Genomic DNA, 27142 nt, shown 5'->3' with positions numbered 1-27142 from the left:
AGCATCTTGAAATTTTATAAGAGGTGTAACTTTTGCAATGCTCCTTAAATGAAAAATACAGTCTTAGTAATATGATTGATATGCAATTTATAGGTCACAATTACACCAGAATTCTTTACTTTGGCCTTCACTTTTAATGCTAATGGATCAAGTCTATTTCTAATACCCATCTTATTTTGAGTAAAATTTCAGTTTTTCCCTATTTAGCTTGAGGAAATTACTACATATCCGTTCAGAAATACAAAATGGACATTGGGTCAGACAGCCCAGTGCGTCATGGTCATCAAGTGCTCTATTTAGGTAAAGCTGCGTTTCATCTGCATAGCTCTGGTAATTCACTTTTTTTTTAGATAAAATTTGGACTAATGGGAGCATATAACACACACTGAGTTTTCCAAGGTATTTTAGTGCTGGAGGATTTCTAAACAGTTTTTCCAAGAACCACAATGTCAGCAGCAGCTCTCATCTTAGGAAAAAAAAATATTCCACCTGACTAGTAACATTGTTGGCTGTGCTAGAACAAGCACTAAATTCTGACTGATTATTGAGAATGTTTGCAAACTTGGATGCTGTAGGTACATTAAAATAATGATTTTAAACAATATGCTGCTCTTTACTTCTAGTTGCCAGTATTTTAACATTAAGTAGAATGCAGAAAAGTATAGACTTTTGAAATGCCTGTGAATATTTGTTACTGACTCCTTCTTCACTATACCACCAACAGTGTGTTAAATAAGTTAAGCATTACCACCTTTTTCTTGTATACTCTACACACTGTGCTATATACTGTATATTAACAGTTCCTTAGACTTCATAACAACTTGTGTAAACTTTTTTGATAAAGACAGAGAATTCCACTCCTAAATTTCCCATTGTGTTTTCAGATCTAACATGCTTACATCTTATGTGTAATACCTTACATTGAAATTCATCTACCACAACTTTGTACAAGCTTGTATTCTGTCCCAGTCCCTCTGTGATTATATGGCTGATGCTAGATTATCTGCCTTCCTATGTAGTTTGGTATCATCTTCAAACTATCCAGCCTTATTTATATTCTTGCCCTAATCATTTCTATATATCAAAAAACAGCAGTGGCCCCAGCACTGACCCTTGAGGGGCACCATTTTTGATTCACGTAATTCTGATACAGTTCCTCACACCATAGCCCTTTCTGTACTTCAGCCAACTTTCTGTTGATCTACATACTGCATTCTGAACTCCCTCTTTTTGTCTGATGTTTAGATTTTCATTTGGTACGAAAATCGAAATAAATAGTGACATATTTTCTGATTCACCTTTCTGATCATAACCATTTGCTGTTTCCTAATAAAATTGTAGCATATTAATAATACACAACCTCCCCCATCTCATCTTCTGCTGACAGCTCACTAATGCTCCTGTTTTTGCCATGTGATGCTCAATTTTTTTCCTTAATATCCCTGTGATTAATTTACTTGTGATGTATGTTAAGCTTACTAGCCTATATTTAATTAGATCTGCATGATATAACAGGATAATATTTATGTTCCAGTCCTTAGTTTCCAAAGTTTCCAGTGCCTTTTGAAAGATATGCATGGTGAGTTTGAATAAGCCCTCACTGAACCACTGAATCACTTTAGGATAAATGTAATATGGTCAATAAGTACCTCCCCTGCACTTCCCCTTTCTGTGGTCAGGTTATCTACCTCTTCACATGTGAAAATTGAAGGAAAATGAAAGTTTTGAGCATTTGTCTTTCACTGTCTTTATATTTTAATTTCCCCTTCATCTCCTTGTGGTACAGCGAGCTCAGGGTTCATGACAGTATGTGATTTTGGCTCAGCATTGTGGGTGTAGGAGCATGCCACCGAAAAGCCATGTTGCCACAGTGTTTGTAATGGGAAAATTGGCTGATTGTTTATCATGCAACCATGATCATCTCAGCCATTCCTCATTGATACATCATAGGACATTAAGGGAAAGCACCTACACCGCAAATTGTTAAAGGGTCTGCAAAGAACAGGCAGGGCAGATGGAGATTGAAGGAAGAAAAATAAGAGTATAGGAGCAAATCAAAAGAGAAAATTTGTGATTAAACAAAGAGGAGAATCAGGTACGTGTGCAGGTGTGGACAACAGTAGAAGACAAGGTTTGTAGGCCTCACAGTGAGCAAAAGGAATGTTACAACAGGGGCAGGTCACTCCTGTTCAGCAATTGTGAGCAACCAAGAGCTCTGAGGATCATCTCACAGATGCCAAGGGATGATGGAGCCAAGAGGGACTGGGTGTCCCAGCAGGTACCAAGTGAGGTAACTGAGATCAAAACCGATGTGTGTGTGTATGTGTATATATATTTATATATATATATGTGTATATATGTATATTTATATATATGTGTGTGTGTTTGTGTATATATATATATATATATATATATATATATATATATATATATATATATATACTTAATGAACATGCTTCTTGTTTTATTTTTCTTGGCATATTGTCTACTTACTTTTAACATATATCTAATAAGTTTTTTGTCTGAGCAGTTATAAGGTTTATTGTAACTTTGATTTTGACAAAAAAGGCACCACTGCATTTAGAAGTTAAAAATTTAGCCATATCTACTGCATCTACTACCTTCATCATCATGGTGTTGTTTTGCAAATACAGAAATATTTTCAAATATGGCTTGGTTGACAGCAGAAGAAAATAATCACTTCAGATGTGAGAAAAAAAAACTTTGTACAAACAAATTACTTTTTGATTTTTTATAAAAGGGTTCTAAGACATCCACTACCATTTCAAAGCATTTCTTAAACGTGAATGAATATTTATAAACACTCATTAAAAACAGACTTTTCTGTAGCCTTTTTTCAAGTTTTTTGAAGTTGGAAAAATGACTGCACATTACCATCTCATTACATGAAACGGCAAGGGGATTTATCAAAGCTTTTCATAATAGAGCAATATCACCATTGCTGTGAATACTACTTTCTGTTATTGCTGATGTACCTGGGAACTGTATGCAAATAGATGCCAATTTGATTATAATGTGTAAAAGCCAAACATAAAAAACAATTGGAAAGTTGAATAATGAAGGATCGTAATGCCATGTAGGAAGAAATACCATCTGATGTCAGATCAGATGTGCACATTATAGCTTTTGTTTCCCTTCTCTGCATTTCATTTTGGATTTAGTGCTTTCTAGCCGCTGACTTTGCAACAGATGTTTTATTTGCATTCCGAATCACAGCTAGACCAAAACCTTGTTTCTTTTCTTTAGCTTATGTCAGTAACACCTTTTGATACTTTACTGGATCTCTGCTAATAATAATAATAATTATAATACTAAGCATGTAATCTAAGCTCTTCTTTCCTACTTCTACTGTATGTGGTGTTGATGTACTTAATCAACCTTCTCCAAACTGCTCGGTCCTGCACATCCTCATCAGTCAAGTCTTTTTCCTTCAGATCTTCTTTTACTTTATCCATCCACCTCCACTTTGGCCCCCATCACTTTCTCTTCCCCTTTACTTTTTTGCCCACATATTCATTGTTTGTTCTCATCACATGTCCATGCTAATTCAACCTACTTTACAGTACTTTCTTAGATCTCTCTCCCACTTTTGTTGTAACTCTGATTGTCTCAGTTCCTATTCTGTCCTTTTTAGTAAGTTCACACAACCATCTCAACATTCTTGTTTCTGCCACATCTAACTTCTCTTCCTGTGCTCCCTCTACTACCCATGTCTCCGCTCCATACTTAATTGCTGGTCTTACCACTGTCTTAAAAACCTCACGTTTAACCTGTGTCTTAATTCTTTGATCACACGTTACTTCTGATACCTTCCAATTGTTCCATCCACACGGTTCTCTATAGGATATCTCTGCATCTCATTTTCCATTTTGGGCTACCACTGATAAAAGATATTTAAATTTACCCACTCTTTTCAATAGCTCTCCCTGCAGACTAACTGCTGAATCCTGATCATCATTAAACCTCACATATTCTGTCATCTTCCTATTTATCTTCAGCCCTCTATCTCCCAAAGACCTTCTCCTTTCTCCCAACTTTATCTGTACTTCCCATTTTCTGGTGCTACACAACACAATGTCATCAGCAAAAAGCTTGCACAGGGAGATTTGTATTTTATCCCTTGACTCGACATAAGCAGTCTAAGCTCCAACGCATTTAAATTGATGTTTGTATGCATTTATAATTTGCTTAAAATTAAAGAAGAACATTGCACTGCAGCAGAGATGATATCAACATAGGGATATTTACATACAGTTTGAGCAAAAACTTATAATGCAGAAATGATTATTCAGACCTCAACAGAACAGTGCAGAGGTTTTCGCCACTGCCACTAGCCAAAATGGTAAAATGAAAATGTTATTTATACTTTAAAAAGGTAAAAATCATAAATATGCAGTACATTAACTTATGACACAAGCTTGTTGGCAATACTACAGTTTTAGATAATGTGATGCAGAAATCGATATGATCATTGACTTGGAGAATACTAACTTTAAGATGCTGTTTTAAGAGAATCAAATACAAAATAAATAAATAAATAAAACAGCAGCATGATGTGAATGATAAAGCAGATTTGGTTCATTCCACTATGGAACTTCTGTGTAGTAGTGTGCCCTGATTAAGAAGCAAGACTGAAAATACTAAACTGTATGTGGCACAGAAAAACACCAACAGAACAGAATACTGTCTATAAATCAGAATAGAATCAATTCACACACCTTTATTTAATATAGTTTATTAATAGTACACCTCCCATTTACTCATGTAGTCAACATGCATAAATGTATCATACACACAAACATGTATACTCACAATTTTATAAATTTTTCCACCGTTATGCTTAATTACAATAGCAAAGGGTGGTTTCTGTGGCCATTAAATAATATCCATTTTCAAGCCACAGTAAATTATCACGCAAGTTGAGCTTAGCTGTCAGATTTATCTGCTTGTTAGTGGTTATTAACTGAGTCCAACTGTGAAGATGATGTGAAAAATTATGTATTAGGGGTGTTTACTTGAAAACTACTAAAGTATGGGAAATGTGTGCTACATGTAAAATGTCGTTCAGTCATCTTCTAATCCACTTAGTCCTGAACAGGGTCATGAGTAGTGGTGGAGCCTATCCCAGCTAGTGCAGGGCACAAGGCAGGAACAAACCCTGGACAGGGCACCAGTCTATCTCAGGGTACACACACATGTGCCAATTTAGTACTGCCAATCCACCTGACCTGCATGCCTTTGGACTGTCGGGCGACATGCAGAGTCCATGCAAAACATCAGCGCTACCACTGTGCCACCATGCCGCCCAAATGTAAAATGTTTTTGTTTTTTTTTTAAATTATTTATAAGTATGATTAATGGAGAGGTATCATTGTATTTTATGATTCATTAACATCCATGTCTTAAGGTTTAATATACTGACGAAAGAAGTGGCACCGGTGAGCATATCTTTATATGTAATACGCTATCGTGGCTGTCTGTTTGTCTGTTCAGGATATTAAATCACCTGTAGCTCGCAAACTGTTTGAACTATTGACTTGAAATTGGGTACACATACACTACATGATGTCTACTATCCGCTTTCAGGGTGATGATTGACCTCCAAGGTTATTCCTCTTTTTATTTTATTTTATGGTAGAATCAACTCTCGGCAGCAGGGCGACCATGCGGTGCATGCCTATGGGCGCCATTCTTATTTCCTACCACCTTTGGCATCAATTCCGCTACCTCTTCATATCTTAAGTCTTCAGTCTGCCTCAAGAATGATTTCAGTGCCAGCTTAAGTGAAAAATTAAAAAAAACATACTAAGTAATTCCAACACACTGACTTAATCAGTTTTAATGCAAAAAAGATGTCGATGAAAGAAGAGGAGAAGCGGGCCACTAGGGTGGAGAAACAGATGAAAAGAATGCACGTTCTTACCGCAAACTCATTGAAGAGAACCTGTAGAGGTTGGAAGTGAGTGAAAGCCCGAAGATATTTCTGATTCCAGTGAAACTGCTAATCCCCTCTGACATGTCCCATGAGTAAAGAGGTCGGTGTTTCATTTAGGCAACATCAAGAATAAACTGCTTTTTTGTGGCTTAACATACAGAAAAAAGAATTGCCATGTATTGTTTTACTTGTGTGTTTAAAACAATCTGTTTCTTTATACGTGGGTATTAGGTACTTAATAATTTGTGAAGTCTGTAATTGCATTCAACCTGTGAACTTGTTACAACATTCTGAAACTGCACTCAGTGAGCGAGACTATTCAAAATTAAACTGGATTAAATTTATTTGAATATAGGGGATAGGTTAAAATTCCTCTATACACTCTTCTCCTATTGCTAAGTTTTAATTTTTAGAGAATTTGAACATACAGTACTTAACATAACTAAAATTAGCTTGTGTATAAATGCTATACCTCACTTATAGAATATGTGCTTATTCTTTTGATGAAAAGGATAAACCTTCAGGCGTTTTCCTGAAGGTAAAATGACAGCTGATTCATTTAGGGCATTTGCGCACTTACATTGTGAATAATAAGAAAAGAGATTAGTTTACAATGCAGTTTATTCAGTCTTAACTCATTAATGTATGCTTGATGTATAGTTTGAATTTATTTTTTTCCTGAGGGTTTTTAAGACATCAGGTTCGTTATTCATAGTCTATTAAACTATTTACCTGTTAAGTCTATTATGCTGGATGTAGAGCCTGAAAGCAGACAACAGGCATAAAATGTGAACTTGTGACCAAAGTCTGGCTAAAACCCTCTGTGAGTGTTGACATACAAACTGAGAATGAAGAGGAAACACATATACAGAAATAAAATAAAAGGATTAATAGTCCACATTTGAAAGACATGCTAATAGGTCATTACAGTGTTAGTAGGAAGTATGTGCTTTGCAGTGGACTAGCACCTATGTCCCAATTTTTATTTTAAGTAGATTCAATTACAAATGAATGAGTTAATGGATTAAAAACAACAACAAAAAAGAAATCAAAAAGAAAATGAGAAATATTCCATTTGAAAATAATGAAAACTAACACAATCTAAAACTTAACTATATTTTGCCCAGTTATTTTGCTTTTATATCCATATATGCAATATGTAATTTCAAGTTTTTATTAACTGATATGCTAAATGGTATGCTGAATTAACTTGGCATTAGTGGGTGCCTTGACATTATAAATATCAGCATGAGATATTGACAGGATATACTTAATATTTAACCACATAAGTGTGATAGATTGAATTAAGTTTAAGTTCTTATAATATGGCTACTCAGTAATGTTAATGTCAGCCAAGGCTTGGTCCCTGGTTTATGTTCAATTTACTTTTTATTGTTGTTTCTGTTGCTTTTAGGTGATTACTTTTCATCTGTTTTGTTATTATGTAATTGATGTTAATGTTATTTTGTTTAATTATTATTTAGTATTTATGTTTATTGCCCATGAACCTTGTTTTCTATGGGCAAAACCCAAGAGGCAGAGCCACCAAGAGTCATTGTTCAGCAACATATGCTTTCTCCTTGTAATGGAGCCCTGGCAGGGTTTCAGATTCATGTTTCATCTCATTTTTGGTTCTTTTGTGTGTATTAAATTTATTTGTGTTTATTTCCAATTGCTTATATTTGTTTCAAGTTTACGTTATGTTTCGTGTGTTTTGTGGCTGGTCCCCCAGGGATTGGGGCTATTTGGTAATCTCGGTGAGGAACTGCTCTCCGCCCTATAAATTGGAGGGTCTTGCATAGTCCCTGGCAGTTAATTTTGAATGTGCAAGAGAGTTTTAGTGAGCTCGTGTATTTTTCCTGTATGTGTTCTTTTTGATATCCCTGGATTGTTGATCTGTGTGCTTTGTTTTTTGACTTCACCTTAGGATTTCTGTATTGGGACTGTGTTCACCTTGGATTACCTTGTATTTTTTAACCAACTCTTTTTGCCACTGTGCACTACATTATTACAAAACATTTTGTGATGAATAATATATTTTTATTTTTTTCATTTTTTTGTCCATTCATCTAGCTGGGATTTCCTCGAGTGGGCTTTGTTGGAAGTGCTTTTGCAACTTTTTGGGACTCCTAGTTCTTAACAGTCCTTCAAGCAAGAAGGTTTATGTTTATCATTTCTCTTGAAAGGGATTTTTGTGCATTTGAAGTATTTTTGAACTTTAAAAGCCTTAGCGCTAATTTGGGCCTGTGCAGACCTTGACACCTGCATTTTGAGTACGGGGCCAGAGAGCCTGAGATGAGGTCTGTTTCTAGACAAACCAGGGAAGTCCGGGTCTGACTTCTGTTTTGCCTGTTCAGCCTTTGTCTGTTTTGTTGCAAAAATCATGACATGGAAGTATCCATCCATCCATCCATTTTCTAACCCGCTGAATCCGAATACAGGGTCACGGGGGCCTGCTGGAGCCAATCCCAGCCAACACAGGGCACAAGGCAGAAACCAATCCGGGGCAGGGTGCCAACCCACCGCAGACATGGAAGTATCTCAGTGTAAACAAAATTAAGTATTGGGTTCCCACATAAAACCAATATTATTGCTCAAGTCACTGGGACAACCTGTTCTGCTAATTGAGAATATACCATAGTCCCTGAACATGGAAGGATTACGACAATATATTCTTAACCTCAGACGAGATTCTGCGGATTGTTTTAGAAATAAACCAAAGGTAAGGTTTAGGGTCACTTTGGGCCAGTTTCCCCATGAGCCTGAATTGACAAAGTGAGATGAGGTGAAGACTTGATCAACAAAATGGTTGTGCAACAATAGAACAGAACTTGTGTGGAAAAGAAGTTGGGAGTTGAACAGGAGTTTGGTTTGGGAAACTGAGTTTTGGGCTGTGAGCAAAGGGGTAAGCTACCCCTACTTAACAGACATGAATCTGAGCATGTGTAGCAAGACACTGTCAGGGAGCTAGGATTTCTTTTCTGTTCTATGTAGTAGTTACTTTGTGCTTCACCTTTAGTCACTCATTTATCATAAGTTCTTGATTAAACAAACTGTAAATTTGTATAAAGTTCAAGACTTTGGGATAAAGTGTCAAAAAGCTATGTCCTCATCACAATTGATATATAAAGCTTTTTTAAGTATGCATTTATTTCTGTATTTATGTTAATCTTTTAAGGAGGAATTATTTTGGTGAAATGCCAAACCACACAAAGGTTTAATTACCCTTAGGTAAAGAGATTACATTTTACAAAGTAAAGCACACCAGGCTAAATTCATCCTTATTCATTACAGGTTCCCAGATGAACCACAGTCGCAGAATTGTTAGACACAGGGTTCAATGTGTAACTAAACCTTAGAAATATTGCCAGTATGTATCACAAGATTGCCAACAGTTTTAGCAGGCAATTTAAAGTAACCAATTAACCTAGCCTGGATGTTAGAGGAAACAAAACCACAAGAGAACACCTACACTAACACTAGAAAATTTGCAGGATCTTCACATAAAGTATTTATAGACCCATGAGAATGGCCTTATGCCTAGTAGGTAGAAGAAAAACAATGTATTAGCATACTTCTGAAGGCAAATTCAATCTGAATATTATGTGTGTATCCTGAAAAATAATAGTTATACTTTAGTTTGACAGTATAGAAGATTCAAAGTAACACAGCTGGCCCTTTGCCATTCCACTAGTGAATAACACATTTTATACTTCACCCCTTTGCATAATGGGAGTTATGACCTAATGAACTTTTTCAAGTTTGTTATCTAATGCAACATTATTTACTATGCATGTAGTTTCTGATTCAATGTAGTTGCTTCAATTACATTTTCGATTTCTTTACTTTTGTATGTATTTATTTTATTTCAAGAAAATAGTATTGCTTATAATCAAGTCAAACTTACATTATCAATAACTTCATAGTCAAACTAGAAGAGAAAAACATCCGAAAAATTAGGAATAAAAAATGACAAAAGCTAACAAAACAGAATTCATCCCACACCCTAAAGAGAGAAGAACCAAAAGCATGGAGAAACTAGTTAGAAAAAAAAGAAAAGGAATAAAAAAAGGGAAAATGTCCTTTCTCCCTGATATTAATTCTTCGTCTGAAATTGTATTGATTAAATCTTGCTATATTTTTATAAAAGCTTTGAAAGCAAAAGCAAGAAATTGTTTTTTTCCGATTTGAAATAGTATGAAACATCAGTTACTCACTGTTCAGGGTTGAATTCTTCCAGTTAAGCAAAATAAATCTTGGTACTGGTAGTGTGGTATTGTGTGGTTTCTTTCATGTGACGCCTGAAAACCATCAGGAGTGATTTAGATCATTTATGTTAGGTAGAATGCCCAGTGGTGGCTGGGCATTCTCTTGGCCTTGGAACCCCTGCAGATTTTGTTTTTTCTCCAGCCCATCTGGAGGTTTTTTTTTCTGTCCTCCTAGCCATCTGAATTTGCTTTATTCTTTGTTACTTAGTATGGCCTAATGTTATTTTTGTTCCATATATACTCTTCTTTCTTTATCATGTAAATCATTTTGACCTACACCGTTTGTATGGAAATGTGCTAGATAAGTAAACGTTGTTGTTGTATAGGATATTACAGTCAGTTTGTCCTTCTTCACTTTAAGTTCATGTGGGAGCACACCAAACACATCTGTTAATGGGTTACTAGTGACTGAATGCCTACCAGACAGCCTTGGTGTCACAAAGATTTTTGTCCAAAATGATGTTAATTTGGTGCATTCCCAAAACGTGTGGCCCAGTGAGGCTGGAGCTAGGTTAACTCTTGCACTGGGTACATTTTGGACAATTTTAAACAAGATGGATGTGATCAATGAAAGATTTTAAGTTGAGTTATTTAACTCATATAGAGCTAGAGTAATATTCTATCTATAATCGACTTTCTTTTCTGAGAAATGAATTGAAAGTTTATTTTTCTACGCACTCATTTTGGTTTTTTTATATTGTTGAGATGTTTCTTTTAGCAAAATTTATAATTTGAAAGTAGTTGGAAAATTGTGTGAATGGAAGGTTAAATTTTAAGTGTAATTGTTCTTAAGATGCAAAAACAAAACCTATATTCAATTTTCTAAGTGTTATATTCTTGAACGTTTTCCAAAGATTAAATACTGTGTAGGTCTGAAAGGGTTGAAAAAGTTAATTATTGTTTAGAGCTGCAACAGATAAAAGCTTCTCTACCTTGAAATACATCCTGCACTGGTTCCTTGTTCTGGCGAAGATTAGTATTTACTAGGGGCAAATCAGGGCATATAAGGAAGTACAGCAAGCTTTTATTTCCATTGCTGACCAGACTTGTGTATATTCATCGGTTTGTGTCAATCTATAGTTCTTTATAGCTTGTATATTTGCCATCCAGTAATAAAATTGCCATGCCACCTTCTGCTTTAGGTTTGTGTAGGTTTGCCTTTTGAATGTGGGAATGTCTTGAATTCCAGAAAAACAAGGTTATAATTGAGTCTTGTTTCTTAAAGAATGATTTCTTAAATGTATACAGTATAGGAATGCTCTGACATAGAAATAGAAGCTTTTCAAAAATGGTCATCTTGACAGTACTGCTTCTCCCAATTAATGTGAGATAAAGGTTAGACTATCCATTCACCAGCTTGTTTGATTTTATTCAATGCTGATAGCAAAAGTGTGGTGAAAAAGATCTTTTTATTTACTTGTGATGTTTACTCCTAGAAATTTAAACTGTTCTGATAAAATGAACGGCTAGATGTCCAATCTAGTATTGTGTGCTAGAGAGTTCACTGAAAAAAGCACACTTTGTTCAAACTGATTTTGATTCCATATATCTTTTGAAATTCTGCTAGTGCATTGAGGGCTAATGGTAAAGATGTGTGTGGGTCTGATATATACAATACTATATCCTCGACATATGCTGATATTTTCTGATCATGTCCTTGTCTGATAATACTCTAATGTATTTTGAAGATGAATGGCTTGTTGAGGGCCACATTGTAGTTTGAGAGTATGTTTGTAATACAGACTGGGGTGTCTGGACTGGTATAAAGTAGTTTTACAAATGCACATATATTTGGGCCATATCCAAATGTGTGTAATGTGGTGAATAGGCTGTCCAATTTGACTCCATCAAAGGCTTTTCTCGCATCAAAAGATGACTTCCATTTTAATAGGCATAATGCAAATTGTAAATTCATAAAGCAAGCCTGGTTATTATTTGAGACCTTAACCACTTTTCACATGAAATAATACTATTTTGGACACTGTATTCTATAATGAAATATATTTGATTCTTTTATCCCATTATTTTTCTATGATTGTGTGGCTATATACTATTTCGATAAAGTTTGTAATAAATTGAAAAAGGGTTAGTGTAATGTTAAAGGTAAGAGATGAGATGGCTGGTCTTTGTGATGGGAAATAGACATAAAGTTACTCATACTATATGCTTATATGAATATATCTTGATTGTATTCATATTTGGAAAGTATCATTTCCAGTCAAGCCCCCTTTTTTGTGATGTCTGTGATAGCCGCAAATGTTCAATATTTTGGTATGCATGCGCAGACTGTCAACTCACTGTATACAAGTGATAATAAAAATGTTTCATTCTTTTTTTTTCATCTCTGTGGCTTTTTATAAAATAACACAAGAGCATTCTCAAACCGACTTGGTTCAATATCAGAACTGCAAATAGCCAAAGTCTATCCAAGTAGTACAAGGGGCAAAATGAAAGTAGAGCTCACTCTTGCACATGCATACTGAGGGCTAATTTGAAATGATCTGTTAATCTAATAGGCACGTCTTTGGTGATGTGGCAGGAACATCGCAGTACCCGGAGGAAAATTCATAAACACACAGATATGAAAATTTACACTGAGAAAGGCCAGGCATAAACCTCAACCACAGGATGCCAGGGCCATGAAACAGCACTTCTGACAGCTTCTCAAACCTCAAAAAATTATTGATGCATAGAGTTAAAACACTCATGTTAAACTTGCTAAAATTCATTGTAACAGTTAATTTAGTCAGAAGGACATATTGCAAAATAAATCTTGCAAATAAACAAGTGTCATATGTTAGCATAGGCATGGAAACTTACTTTTATTAGCCTTCCACATTTAGCAAACACAAAAAAATACTCAGTAATGTAAATAATCAGAATTCATTAAGCTCATAGTAAATTATTGAAAAACAGCATTAATTATTAGCTTTTAAAGTGATATATAAAGTTTCAAGTGATTCAGAAGATCTTTTTGCTTTGGTTAAAATAAAGGGTTTATCACAGAATCATTTTGTTTGCTAATTTTCATTCTTGATCAGAGGCTCACTGATGGTTACTGATTATGAACTGTGTTGGAATTAACGTCAACACGTGTAGTGACCCTTTTTTGTACTGTCTAATTGATGGCAGGAAATACAAAGCGAACAGTGAACAAACTCTTGACCTTTAATAATGGACCACAGGTTTGTTTTTTCATGATTTACATTCATCCACCCATTCTATCGCTCATGCATTTATTCTTTCATTCATTTTTCAAATAGAATTTTTCTAAACAGTAGACGCAGGGGTGTGTGTTCAAGTAAGAGAAACAAATCAAATAATTTCTAACACAAAAGAATTAAATATTTTCCTTCTGATGACAAATTGAGTTTCTCTGTGATTCTGTACAAATGTTAACAGCATCTCGGAAATTAAAAGACCTAATTTTATTAATTCTGTGGATAATTTAATTCCTAAATAATTATCCACCCTGGACATGTTCAGAGGCAGCAGATACAGTTAATTAGGAGGGCTATTACGACATTAATAAAAATGCAGAGAATACAGTCCTTAAAAGATTCATTTCATCTTCACTCTTGCCTTTTTGCTCCGCAAGTGACACATAGTCCTGAAACAATTACAGTCACCTAGGACCTGACTAATAAAACTGTGACACTTGGCAGAGGCTCTCCATAGCACTTCACAGAAAAGAAAAATATGCACTGACAGCTGTTAATCGACTAGGTAAGTAATAATCCTTTGATTACAGTAGCTAAAGGCTGTCCTTTAATGGATTTTACTTGTCACTTTTAATTCTTTTTAATCTTTGTCTGCATTTCATTAGAGCGGCTTTATCATCCTGATGGCCCTCATGTTGGTATTCTGATCCAGTTAATGGGTTATCTTTATACTATGGAGAGCAGGTATAAAATATAATAGAGTTATATTTATGGACTCTGAAATACTTCCTTTAAAGATGATTGCTTTGCCAATCAACTTTCCTGGTTTTATGTGTTACATTAAAATGAGTGGAGACGACTTCCCCCCTCACTTTTTGCTGCTTTAAAGGAGGCACCTAAAGTGAAGCAGAGTGCTTTAATCTTACAGAATTTAATCTGCTTGGAAATGCAGCAAGCAGTTGGACAGGCAGTCGCTGGCTCCAGGAGTGTTTTCATAATTGTGCATTGGATATGGTTTTAGGCAGCAGGCCTCCGACTTTAACCCGACAGATCCAACAGGTAGTGTAAAATTATTTAGCAGTTAAAAAAGGTCACCATAGAAGGAGTCATTTTTTTGTCGTTCTTTGACTTCACGATAATCTAAAGAAAGCATAGCGTTAGAAGAAATTGTACAGAAAGTATTGTAATTAAATGTACTTATCATACTGTGTTTACAGTTTTTATTTTATGGAGTGTATGCTTCCACATTTACAAATATAGCATAGTTAGACAAATTTGTCATCTTTGTTTCTGAACCATACAGTAGATCTTTGCTTATGTGTCTTTTACATTTCCACCGCACTTGTGATTATGAGAAAAGGGCAACATTTCAAAGTATTTTATGTGCAGTATGCTTATCTACTGTAACATACACAGGTTTGGGGGATATGCTCCTTTAGAGCTGCTTTTTCAAAAATTATGCGATGTGATGTATTTTGATGATGATTTTGTTAGATGTTTACATTTTTACAACAGTAAAAAAAGTTTAATTCTGAATAATTAACAGTAATAATGAGGCTGCTTCAAAAAATGTTTTTTCATAATATCAGTATTCATTTACATATGAGTACATGTGCTCCGTTTGTTTTAGACCATTACATATACATGAGTTATATAAAAATTTTAAAATTTACAAGGGTGGAGTTAGACATTATATATGAAACTGTATGATTTCCAGGTCAGTTTCTGCTTTGAACTTTCAAGTCTCTTAAATTTATTTGTGCAATATATATGAATAAATCTCCTACCAAATGTGCCATAATAAAAATCAAAGATACCAGCTGGCAAATGACTTCCTCTGCTTTAGCCTGTTGATTATTTGACCTTTTCCTTATGCACCATCCCCTTGCACAAGAAGTTTATAACCTTGCCTTAGTGTGCTCTGTCCGCAATTGCAGAAAGATTCATTTTTGTAGGATTAAATATTTTAATGAAATGGAGATCTCGGTGATCAGACTGTAATCCTACTTTGCTCTCATTTTTGAATGACACACAGCAACACTGCTCAGGGAGAAGTAGATTGATTAAAAACTTTAATTCACAGCATACATGATGGCTGAAATTGATGTTGGGGATTTTTTTTTGGATCTTATTTGGATGTGCCAAGAAATTATTGCTAAAGGATAGCTCTGAATATACAACACACATTTAAACATAAATGAAATATAGAAGATATAAACAGTAGAGGAGGGACTGAATGCAACACTTAAACACTTCTTTTCTCCTGCTTCCTATTAAATCCTGCTTACTTCTTGCATTAATTTGGGGATCCATTTAGAGTGATCAGACATTTTGTGCCCTCATAGGAAGAGCTTAATCGAGAAAAAAGCTTGATGGGTCTATATAAACTACAAATAACTGTCTTTATTACCTCCACGGATACGGGGGGCATTGGCTGTGCACAACTATGCTCTTATTAATCAGAGCTAAATAAGCAGAATAAATCATACCCTTTATTTTGCACTGCTAGCTCACTGACATTTACGACAATTACCAAAGGCCTTTTCCCTAGTGGTCTTATTTGACAAATCTATTTTTAACATATATTTTTGTAGATGCAGATGAATGTAGCTGGCTTTACCAAGAAAATAAAAGAACAGAATGGCTCCCAATGTAGATTGCCTATTTGACAGTGTTTATTTGTCAAACTAATTGTCAGGGTTTGTCATTAAGGTTCATATTCTCAAATAAATTATTTTGATTTATTTATTATGAATTGCCTAAGAGTTGTACTTAATACTACTTAAAATAAAAATGCAAAAAACAAACAACTATGGTAGAATCAGAAACATTTAGAAGGTATTTCATTGCATAATAAGATGCTTAATATGCAAATCAAGTCTGAATCAGTGGCTAAATAGAAATCACCAAAGTGCAAAACTTTTAAACATTAAATTGCTATGTATTTATCTATAATAGCAACATTGTTTTCATAACAATTTGCCTTTAAACTTAAACAATGTCCTGAGAGCAAACTGAGGTGCAAATGTCAAGCAAGAACACATTAGTCTTTTTGAGCTCACCTTTTCATGCACATCATGAGAGAGGGCCAATGCCAGAGGCATTAAGAACAAATTGGGGCCAAAGAATGAAGATATTTCAGTCCATCACAAGCCATGGTATCATCCATAACTCACTGAGTGGCCACTTTTATTAACTACACTGGCCTAATAGGGAGTGGAGGCCTATTTGTCCCAAAAAGAACCTGAATTATACAGTATAGGGCGGGGGACCTCTAGTCCAATCCAATTGCTCCACTTTCTACCACAGATGATTGACTGAATAGACATGTAGTGACTGAGGAAATGGCTGCATCAGCCTAAATTTCTTATCAGGATTCAGGAACTATTTTAGGATGGAGCATTATCCTGCTGCTAGAGATGGGTACATTACTGCCTATTTGACAAAGATGTTCTGTGAAGTTATCCTGTGGTATCTACACATTCCTTTATACTTATGGAGAGGTGTTATGTATGAAAAGACATTTCATTGTCAGCTATGTGAGAAGGGCAGGTTTATCTTCAACAGTAAATATTTAGTGTATTTCCTGCCTTGCGCCCTGTGTTGGCTGTGATTGGCTCCAGCAGACCCCCGTGACCCTGTAGTTAGGATATAGCGGGTTGAATAATGGATGGATGGATGTACAATCTTCATTAACTTGCCCCATCTAAAGACATAATATTTACCTCAAGCTGATTGTTTCCCAAATTTTTAGAGTATGCTTTGAATTTACACACACTAAATGAACATTGTTCAGAAAATGTTGAGATGTATAAGATATTTAAACACAAACACGGCATGGAGGTAACAGGATCTAATTATGTAGAATATATTTATATGTGTGTATATAAAACTATGGTTGTTTTGTCATTAACCTCGCCTGAATTAATAATTCTCAAAGCCATTATTTTGGGTGCATTTTATTTTTGATTCCTGGGAATATTTTTATACACTATAAGTATAATTCCATTTACTTTTATGTATTTATGTTTTCATATGTGTGTCAGGCTATTTGACATTTGTGAGTGAGTGTTCCCTGTGATAAATTGGTGTCTATTCCAGCTGTCTACAGTAGGTACTTCCTGCTGATGCAAGGATAGGCTTTGTTCACTGTCGCCATGCAATGAATACAGTGTGTTTAAAAAGTTAATGGACATATTCTTACATTTTTATTTTGGAAAGTTTTAATTCCCTATTGAATCTTGTAACTGCTCTTCAAGTTTTTTTTTTTATGTATGTAAGCAAGAAATTACTGTTATTCTAAAAATTACATGGCATGTCTTCACCTTTGAGTATAGTTTATGCAAATTGCATTCCCTGCTTTCCAGAAATCTGTACCTTAAATAAACTGACTTCATGATACTATAAGTGGAAAGAGAGAGACACACAGAGAGAAATGATGCTCTGTCATGTTTCCAGTTGCAGTTTAAAGATCAGAAGTGTGTTTGTTCATGTGTGTGAACTGAAATTCTTTTAAACTGCTGGACAAGGTGGGAATTACTCACTCCGAGGCCTTGCTTTTGTGACCAGCGTCTCTGTCTAAGGATGAGAAATAGAAATGGGTTAGACCTAGGGTTACAACTTTTAATTTGGAGGTTTAAGGGACTCCCCAGCCTCCAAATCACTCAACACGATGACAGAATGCAATAATATATATGGCTTTACTGAAAAACAGTACATAGACATTAGGTGAAGTCCCAATTGAGATTTTCACGTGAATCATTTAACGCACAGTGTATGAAATACAGAAAAAAATGCACTCCATATCAGTTCAATACAGAACACGTCTCTTAATTGCCAATTACGGGATGATTCTGGATTTTACGGGATGGTTGGCAATCCTAGTTGCTCTATGATTAATTACACACTGGAAATATTTTTGTTATGATTCTTACCCACTGGATAATAGCTTAAGTTATTAAGAGAGTATAATAAATCTTCTCTTACTTAAACATTATACAACTTGTATTATTCCCAAGGCCTTAAATTGAAAAATTCTTTTAAGACTTTTGCAGATCCAGGTATGAGTAGACAGTGCAAGGACTTGAACAAAGGTTTATGGTTACCAGACAAAGGCAAATTTGAGACTGAGTTTTACTTGTGAAAATGAGTAATTTTTTTTCCTCTCTAAATGGGATTATTATGATGTTCATCACATTATACTACAGAGTCTTTCATTTAAATCAACATATTTGCTGTACTTACCTACCTGTATAATTACAATATATTTTACAATGAATTTAAGCAGAATAACAACAACAACAACATTTATTTATATAGCACATTTTAATACAAACAGTAGCTCAAAATGCTTTACATAATAAAGAATAGAAAAATAAAAGACACAATAAGAAAACAAAATAAATCAACATTAATTAACATCGAATAAGAGTAAGGTTCAATGGCCAGGGGGGACAGAAAAAACAAAAAAACTCCAGACGGCTGGAGAAAAATAAAATCTGTAGGGATTCCAGACCATGAGACCGCCCTGTCCCTCTGGGCATTCTACCTAACATAAATGAAACAGTCCTCTTTGGATTTAGGGTTCTCACGGAAGGGCTTGATGAAGATGGTCACGTAGACTTCTGCCTTTTAATCCATCCATCATTGTTGGAGCATCATGAAGCTTTGAGTAGGTGGAGGTGGCACAGGCCACCACCACAAAGAAACCGGAAAAGAAACAGAAAAGAGAGTAGGGGTCAGTACGGATTTTAGAGCCACCATGAATAGTTATTATGATGAATTGAACATACAGAGTATCAGTATTAAGTTAAATTGAAGTTATAGAAAGGCAATGTTAAAGTAATATGTTTTCAGCAGTGTTTTAACTGCTCTACTGTATCAGCCTGGCGAATTCCTATTAGCAGGCTATTCCAGATTTTAGGTGCATAGCAGCAGAAGGCCGCCTCACCACTTCTTTTAAGTTTTGTTCTTGGAATTCTAAGGAGACACTCATTTGAGGATCTGAGGTTACGATTTGGAATATAAGGTGTCAGACATTCCGATATATAAGATGGGGCAAGATTATTTAAGGCTTTATAAACCATAAGCAGAATTTTAAAGTCAATCCTGAATGACACAGGTAACCAGTGTAGTGACATCAAAACTGGAGAAATGTGTTCAGATTTTCTTTTCCTAGTTAGGATTCTAGCAGCTGCATTCTGCACTAGTTGCAAATGATTTATATCTTTTTTGGGTAGTCCTGAGAGGAGTGCATTACAGTAATCTAGTCGACTGAAAACAAACGCGTGAACTAATTTCTCAGCATCTTTCAGTGATATAAGAGGTCTAACTTTACTTATGTTTCTTAAGTGAAAAAATGCTGTCCTAATGATCTGATTAATATGCGATTTAAAATTCAGATTACAGTCAACAATTACCCTAAGCTTTTTACCTCCGTCTTGACTTTTAATACTAATGTATCCAGTTTATTTCTAATAGCCTCATTGTATCCATTATTGGTAATCACTAAGATTTCAGTTTTATCTTTATTTAACTTGAGAAAGTTACTATTCATCCATTCTGAGATACAAGTCAGACATTGTGTTAGTGAATCAATAGAATCGGGGTCATCAGGTGCTATTGATAAGTACAGCTGTGTGTCATCAGCATAGCTGTGGTAGCTCACGTTGTGCCCTGAGATAATCTGACCTAACGGAAGCATGTAGATTGAGAAGAGCAGCGGACCCAGGATAGAGCCTTGTGGAACACCATATTGGATATCATGTGTCTTCGAGTTGTAATTCCCACAACTAACAAAAAATTTTCTCCCTGTCAGGTAGGATTCAAACCAATTTAAGACACTGCCAGAGAGGCCCACCCATTGACTAAGGCGATTTCTAAGAATATTATGATCAATGGTGTCAAATGCAGCACTCAGATCTAAGAGGATGAGAACAGATAAATGGCCTCTGTCTGCATTCACTCGCAAATCATTTACTACTTTAACGAGTGCAGTTTCTGTGCTGTGATTTGTTCTAAAACCCAACTGAAATTTATCAAGAATAGCATGTTTATTGAGGTGGTCATTTAACTGCATAATGACTGCCTTCTCCAGAACTTTACTTAAGAAAGGCAGGTTAGAGATGGGTCTAAAATTTTCAAGAGCCGAGGGGTCAAGATTATGTTTCTTAAGAAGGGGTTTAACTACAGCAGTCTTAAGACAGTCTGGGAAGACCCCCGTATCTAATGACGAATTTACTATGTCCAGAACATTATCAATTAGCATGCCTGATACTTCTTTGAAAAACCTTGTTGGTATTGGATCAAGGATGCAGGTGGAGGATTTTAATTGAGAGATTATTTTTGTAAATCAGGTAAATCTATCCTAGTGAAAGAGTTTAATTTGTTTATAACAGGATGCTGGGGTTTAGGAGGATCCTTAGTGTTGGAGGGATATACTATGTTATTTCTAATATCATTAATTTTTTAAATTGAAAACTACAGCGATAGCCTCACAGGTTTTACTGGAAGAACTTTGGAGGCATTCCTTTGAGTTACCTGGGTTTAGTAGGCGATCAATTGTAGAAAATTGATAGAGAATAATAGGGGAACGTGTGCACTTAAATGTATAAAATGTGTTTTCTGTAGCATGACTACCTGTTGTGTTCTAGAAAGGAATTGCAGGTCCACAAGGTGAAATGTGGGGGGCCAACCCAGTCATCCTTGTTTAATCGATAGAAATGAGCAAACGAAAGTTGCAAAAACAAACGAATATCAGGGTCCTTGACTCGGGAGTCTTTCTTGGCTAACAATGTCTGTTATAGTCAACATCGGAAGGAGTGCCGTCCTGCAGTGCATTCTCGTAACAAGTGACGACTCCTTCCAGGAACCGCAGGATATTTAGAGGGGAGACTGGAGGGGATAGAGTTAATTGCAGTAATTAGGCATCTTCTTGGCACTGTGGAGGGAATAAATTAAAGAGGATAAGGTTAGCACCAGTGCCTCCTCTTGACTTGGGGTGGTAGTACACCTCAGAAGAGCCCAGAGAATGATTGACTGATGCGTATGGGTGACAATGCATAACCTCCCATCATTGTAGAGAAACATGAATTCTGCTTGGTATAAGATACGATTTTCTTAGGAATGGCAGAGGAAAAAGAAATTTATGGTTTGGAATACCTAGTCAAAGTTTAAATCGAAACAGTACTGAAATGTTAAAGTAAAATCTCAAACAGATTAAACTAGTTCATACTCAAAAATTCACAATGATGTAGTGGAGAGACTGACCAATAATGACTGGAAATATTTGGTTGTTGTTATACTATAGCTTCAAAAAGTGGCTTAACCAGTTTTTGATTTAAAGGGATTACTTACCTTCCTATCAGACACTGAATATTGCATTTTATTGCCTGACCTTATTTAATAAGACAAAAAAATATTTAAAACTGGTTATGTTTCTTCATCTTGGCCTGATGTGTCCAGATTCACTAAACAGAAAATAAATAAACACATTTGTTTTTACTACAATTAATACATTTGTTTCAAAGCAGGTAATTAAAGCAAGCAAGAGTTTTTCCCCCAAGTAGTTGAGCTGTCTATGAAATTAGATTAAATTATTGATTGTTTAATACCATTCAAATCATGAGATGTTTCTAAGGCAAATATACTACAAAAGGAAAGAGCAAAGCTTGTTGGGTTTGCTGTTCTGGTATTGTCTACTTTTGAAAAGTACTTTTTTGATTTATACAGAGGCTTGCAAAGAGGTTGAAAGAGAGCATGTTTTACTAGTCACTACAAGCTCCTCAGTGACTGTATAAGCAGCTGTGCTGATAAGTCCTGTGTTATTCTCTTAATTATCATGTAGCAGACACATAAATTATAAAGTAAAAACATGGTAAAGCATTTCCTGTTGTTCATCAATGAAAGCACTATCAGACTGTAGATAGACTCCTGCTGCTCTTGACCCTTACTCAGATAAAGCTGATATTAAAGCCAGGATGGAAGGGTAAGTATACATTAAGATTTTACAAAGGAAGGAAGCTTCTTCTTGGTTTAAATAATTTTGTAGTGAAAGAAAAAAGGAACATTCACTGTGATAATCGGTGTTTCCTGTAGAGCCAAATGGAGCCTTTTATACTAATTTAAAAGTCTAACTCTATTTGTATTTGGCAATGTAAATTACAGCCATACAATCTTGTGAGTGCAGAGTAAAGCCATATTGTAAATAATTTCTGTATAGAATCACAAGATAACAGGTACCACTAATTATAAATGATTCATGATTGTTCTTTAATATTCCTTCTTTAGAGCTTCAGTGATCAGCCACATTCCTCTACACTTAGCATTACAACATAGAGTTGTACGGAATAATGATCTCCATTATACATAAACACATGACAAGTGCAAGACAACAAAAGAACTATGTCATACTATAATAAATAAATAAATAGGTGATGAATACATAGTAATGCATACAGTTGTATGAAATAATGATCCTCAGGGCACAGTACAATGTATACATATACACATGACAAGTTCAAGACAAGAAAAGAACAATGCTATACTGCAATAGATAAAAAATAAACAATAGGTAATGAATACATAGTAATACAGAGCGTGGTACGAAGTAATGATCCTCAGCACTGTAGTGCAACACACACATAAACACTTGACAAGTGTATGGCAAGTAAAGAATAATACTATAATACATAAATAAATAAATAAATAAATAGTAGGTAATGAATTCATAGTGATAAACTGAAATAAATAATAAATCCTAACAACCACTAATAATAAAAACAACAGATAGAAAGTCACACTGCATAGAAAGCCAGTGTAGTCACGCCAAGTTCATATGTGATGTATTCATTACATTTTGTCCATGTCGAAAATCCGACAAAATTTTGTGTAGGAAGTCCATTGAAAAGTGAAATATATTAACTCAATCAAGGCGGAATCAGAAGATGAGAAGGATATTTGAGCATCAAAGAAGGAGAAGAGTCAGACTATTCTGATATTCCGTAGATGGTAGAAAGCTGTCCAAACTACAGTCAAGAAATGATTTTGGAAACTGAGAATGTTATCGAGTATGAAAACAAAGTTATTAAGTGTGAACATTAGAAAAAAGTTAACAGAAGCAAGACAAAATAGAATCTGACGTTTTGAATAGAATTGGAGGGCCTATAAGAGATGTCTTGATAGTGTACAATACACGTTCTGCAGCATGTCTTGTTTGATTCTATCAGACGAAGAGATATGAAGGCCAGAAGGACTAAGCTTTTTCTTTTTTATGTTAACTCATAGCAAGTCTCCTGCCACAAACTGACACACAACAGCCCAAATCTTCCAAAAGAAAGACAAAATGGAATCAAAAAAGGTTATTTGCATATCCGACTGAACTGGAAAACTGCTGATCCGTCCATCATTGTCTGATTTATATGGGACATCAACCTGACTTTCCTTATTACTTATCCACTGGCCACTCTAATATTAAATATGATGATACATGAAGCTTACACAAAAACATTACATTATAACTACATTACCCAGGATAGTGAGGCCAAAATGCACTGTTTAAGCCACAGAGTCAGATAACAAGTCGGTTTAGGACAGTTTTCTCCTACCAGCTGATTAATCAGTAAATTCTGCGTAAAATCTACAGGTTTATTGATAACGTTATTACCCACACATTGTTCTTTTAACATCTGAAAAATGTAAAGAGAAGCATACTGTATGTCCTTAGGATTTGACCAGCCATTTGTTACCTTCTTCCCATACAATGTCTTCCCCTTCAAACATAAAGCCAACTTCCCTTCTAGTTACTCTGGTAAACAGAGTAGTAGGCCTCAGAGGTTCTCTGCCACATTGACCACAAAGTATAATGCACAGCGAGAACAAAACACACTAACTATGTAGTGCTGTTACAGCACCTGCTTTGTAAGATAAGGCCGACTACTTGCGTACTGGACCCCATCCCAAAAACACTGCTTAATTCCTGCTTTCATGCCATAATCCTGACTGTTACAACAATAATAAACTCATCCCTTGACACTGGCTCTGTACCACTCACTTTTAAAATCGCTTCTGTAACCCCAATGTTAAAAAGTCTGGTCTTGATGCTGACAATCTTAACAACTTTCGGTCTATTTCCCACTTATCTTTTCCGTCAAAAGTTCTTGGGCATGTTGTAGCTTCCCAACTCACCAATTACTTAATCTCTAATAATTTGATGGAACCCTTTCAGTCTGGTTTCAGGGTGCAGCACAGCTGTGAAACTGCTATGCTACGGGTAACCAATGATTTGCTTATGGCAGCAGACTCTATACAAACCAGCATATTAATTCTATTAGACCTCAGTGCAGCATTTGACACCGTCAGACATGACAATCTACTGCCCAGAATGGAGAACATACTGGGTATCTCTGGCACTGCCCTTCAGTGGTTCAAGTCCTATCTGACTTATAGGCAAGAGTTTGTTAGTCTTGGCAACAGCAGATCCAGCTCAGTGCCAGTCAGACAAGGAGTTCCTCAGGGCTCTGTCCTTGGCCCTCTTCTCTTCTGTATTTATATGCTTCCCCTTGGCCATATTATTTGTTGTTATGGACTGGGTTATCATTTTTATGCAGACAATACTCAACTCTACTTCAATGTTAAAAGTGGAACTTCATCAGAGCTTGTGCATCTCACAACCTGCCTCAATGAAATTAATACATGTATGGAGCAGAACTCTAAAATGAAATTGCAACAAAACTGACCTCCTGCAAAATGGGACTAAAGTGCAACTTAATAAAATGAGCTCTTTCCCAGTCCATCTTGGCGGTGATCTCATCGGCATCAGAGGCATCAGACCTGCCTCTACTGCAAAGAATCTTGGTGTCATTTTTGATTCCTCCCTTTCTTATTCCACCCGCATAAATCACATTAAGAAACTTTCTTACGTTCGCCTCCATAACATATCCCTTGTTCACTCTTTCCTCTCCTTTTCTAATGCTGAGAAACTTGTCCATGTTTTTATCACATCGATTATTGTAATTCCCTATTGGCAGGTGCCCCTTCTAATCTTATATCACAGCTCAAGCTTATTCAAAACCCAGCTGCAAGATTCCTTACTCGAACCAGCAGCAGCAAGCACTTAACACCTATCTTGTTCCGCCTTCACTGGCTCCACGTGTCTTACAGAATCGAATATAAAATTCTGCTAATAACCTATAAAGCCTTAAAAGACCTTTCGCCAAACTACATCAGTGACCTTCTCCATCCCTGTGTGCCTGTCCACCCACTAAGGTCCTCTGATTCTGGCAATCTTGTTGTGCCCCACACTAATCTACACTCCATGGGTAACAGGGCCTTCAGCTGTATAGCGCCCAGACTCTGGAATGACATACAGAAATTAATCAGGTAAGCTGACTCCATGAATTCTTTAAAAAACAACTCAAAATTCATCTTTTCATGAAGGCTTTTAGCTCTACTTGACTTTATTACCCTTCTTTCAGTTTACCTCTATGTCAAGATGCTCATGTAACCTATGTGTGTGTGCTAGACCATCAATTATGTTGTCTGTTAGGCTTTTTCTCTAAATTTACTGTCTGAATTTACGTTCTTTCTTAAATTCTGTAAGTGCCTTGAGCATGGGAAAGGCGCTATATAAATAAAATGTATTATTATTATTATTATTATTACAACAAATAGTGCACATTGCAGAACAGATTGTTGGGTCCTCTCTGCCCACCATTGAAGACATCTTTATAAAGCATTGTATCCACAAAGTTTATAATATTGTAAAGGACTGCTCCTGCCCCTCCCACGGTCTCTTTGTTCCACTAACATCTGGCAAAAGGTTCTGTAGCATCCAGATCAGTTCTGCCAGGTACTATGACAGCTTATAAATAATAGCTGTTCAAACTCTGAACCCTGCTGCCCCATCTGCCCTCAGATTTGCCCCTACTAGTGAATTTATTTGCCATTCTTTTGATATAGTTGTCACTCTGTTGTTTTTATTATAATTTTACTGTTATTAATTATTTATTACTATCTTCTAAAATTATTACTATATATTCACTTATCTATTATTTATTTATCTATTTATAGTGTAGCATAGTATAGATTATCACTCTTTTTGTCACCTATCCTGTGTTTATGTTTATTTTGCACTGTAGTCCTGGGAAAGATTATTTTGTGCCACTATATGTTGCAATACTCTGTATGGATGGTATGATGATAAAGCCTCTTGACTTTACTAAAGTAACACCTAGCAGTACACAAAGAGATTCGGCATAATAGTCCCAGGTGTGATTTAAATCATTCCTCTACAGTTGGTCAGGGGTTTGATGGAGGCCACAGCACTAGGTAAAAGGTTCTTTTTTTAGTCTGTTTGTATGGGATTGGATCACCCTATAGTATCTTCCAGATGGTAGAGGATGAAACAGTAATACTCAAGGTATGCTTTGCCTCTGCTGATGCTGCTAGCCTTCTTTTTCTGTCAGTTAACACAGGCACTGTCCAGATGAGGAAAGCTTGTTTATTATTCAATGAGCCACATTCACCACATGATGCAGATCATTATGTTCAGTTGCCATGAGGCTGGCATACCACACAGTCCTGCAATGGGTAAGGATGCACTCGGTGCTGTGTTTGGAGTTTACCAGGTGGTGTTTAGTAAGTTGAGCCTATTTCAGTTTCCTAAGAAAGTACAGACCTTGTTGAGATATTTTTCACCAAGTAAGGAGTGTTAAGGGACCATGTCAGCTGTTTTGTTGTGTAAACTCCAAAGAACTTAA

The 27142-nt window shown here is 35.7% G+C and overlaps 1 protein-coding gene across 2 annotated transcripts in view; it reads left to right on the top strand.

Moving 5' to 3' along the window:
- The window catches only part of LOC120515681 (zinc finger protein 804B), a 733607-nt gene that overhangs the window by 459747 nt on the left and 246718 nt on the right, over nucleotides 1–27142 (top strand). The gene's annotated exons all lie outside the window — the stretch shown is intronic.

The sequence above is a fragment of the Polypterus senegalus genome, chromosome 15 (assembly GCF_016835505.1).
Source record: "Polypterus senegalus isolate Bchr_013 chromosome 15, ASM1683550v1, whole genome shotgun sequence".
NCBI classification, from domain to species: domain Eukaryota; kingdom Metazoa; phylum Chordata; class Cladistia; order Polypteriformes; family Polypteridae; genus Polypterus; species Polypterus senegalus.
This window is presented reverse-complemented; position numbering and strand designations above follow the sequence as displayed.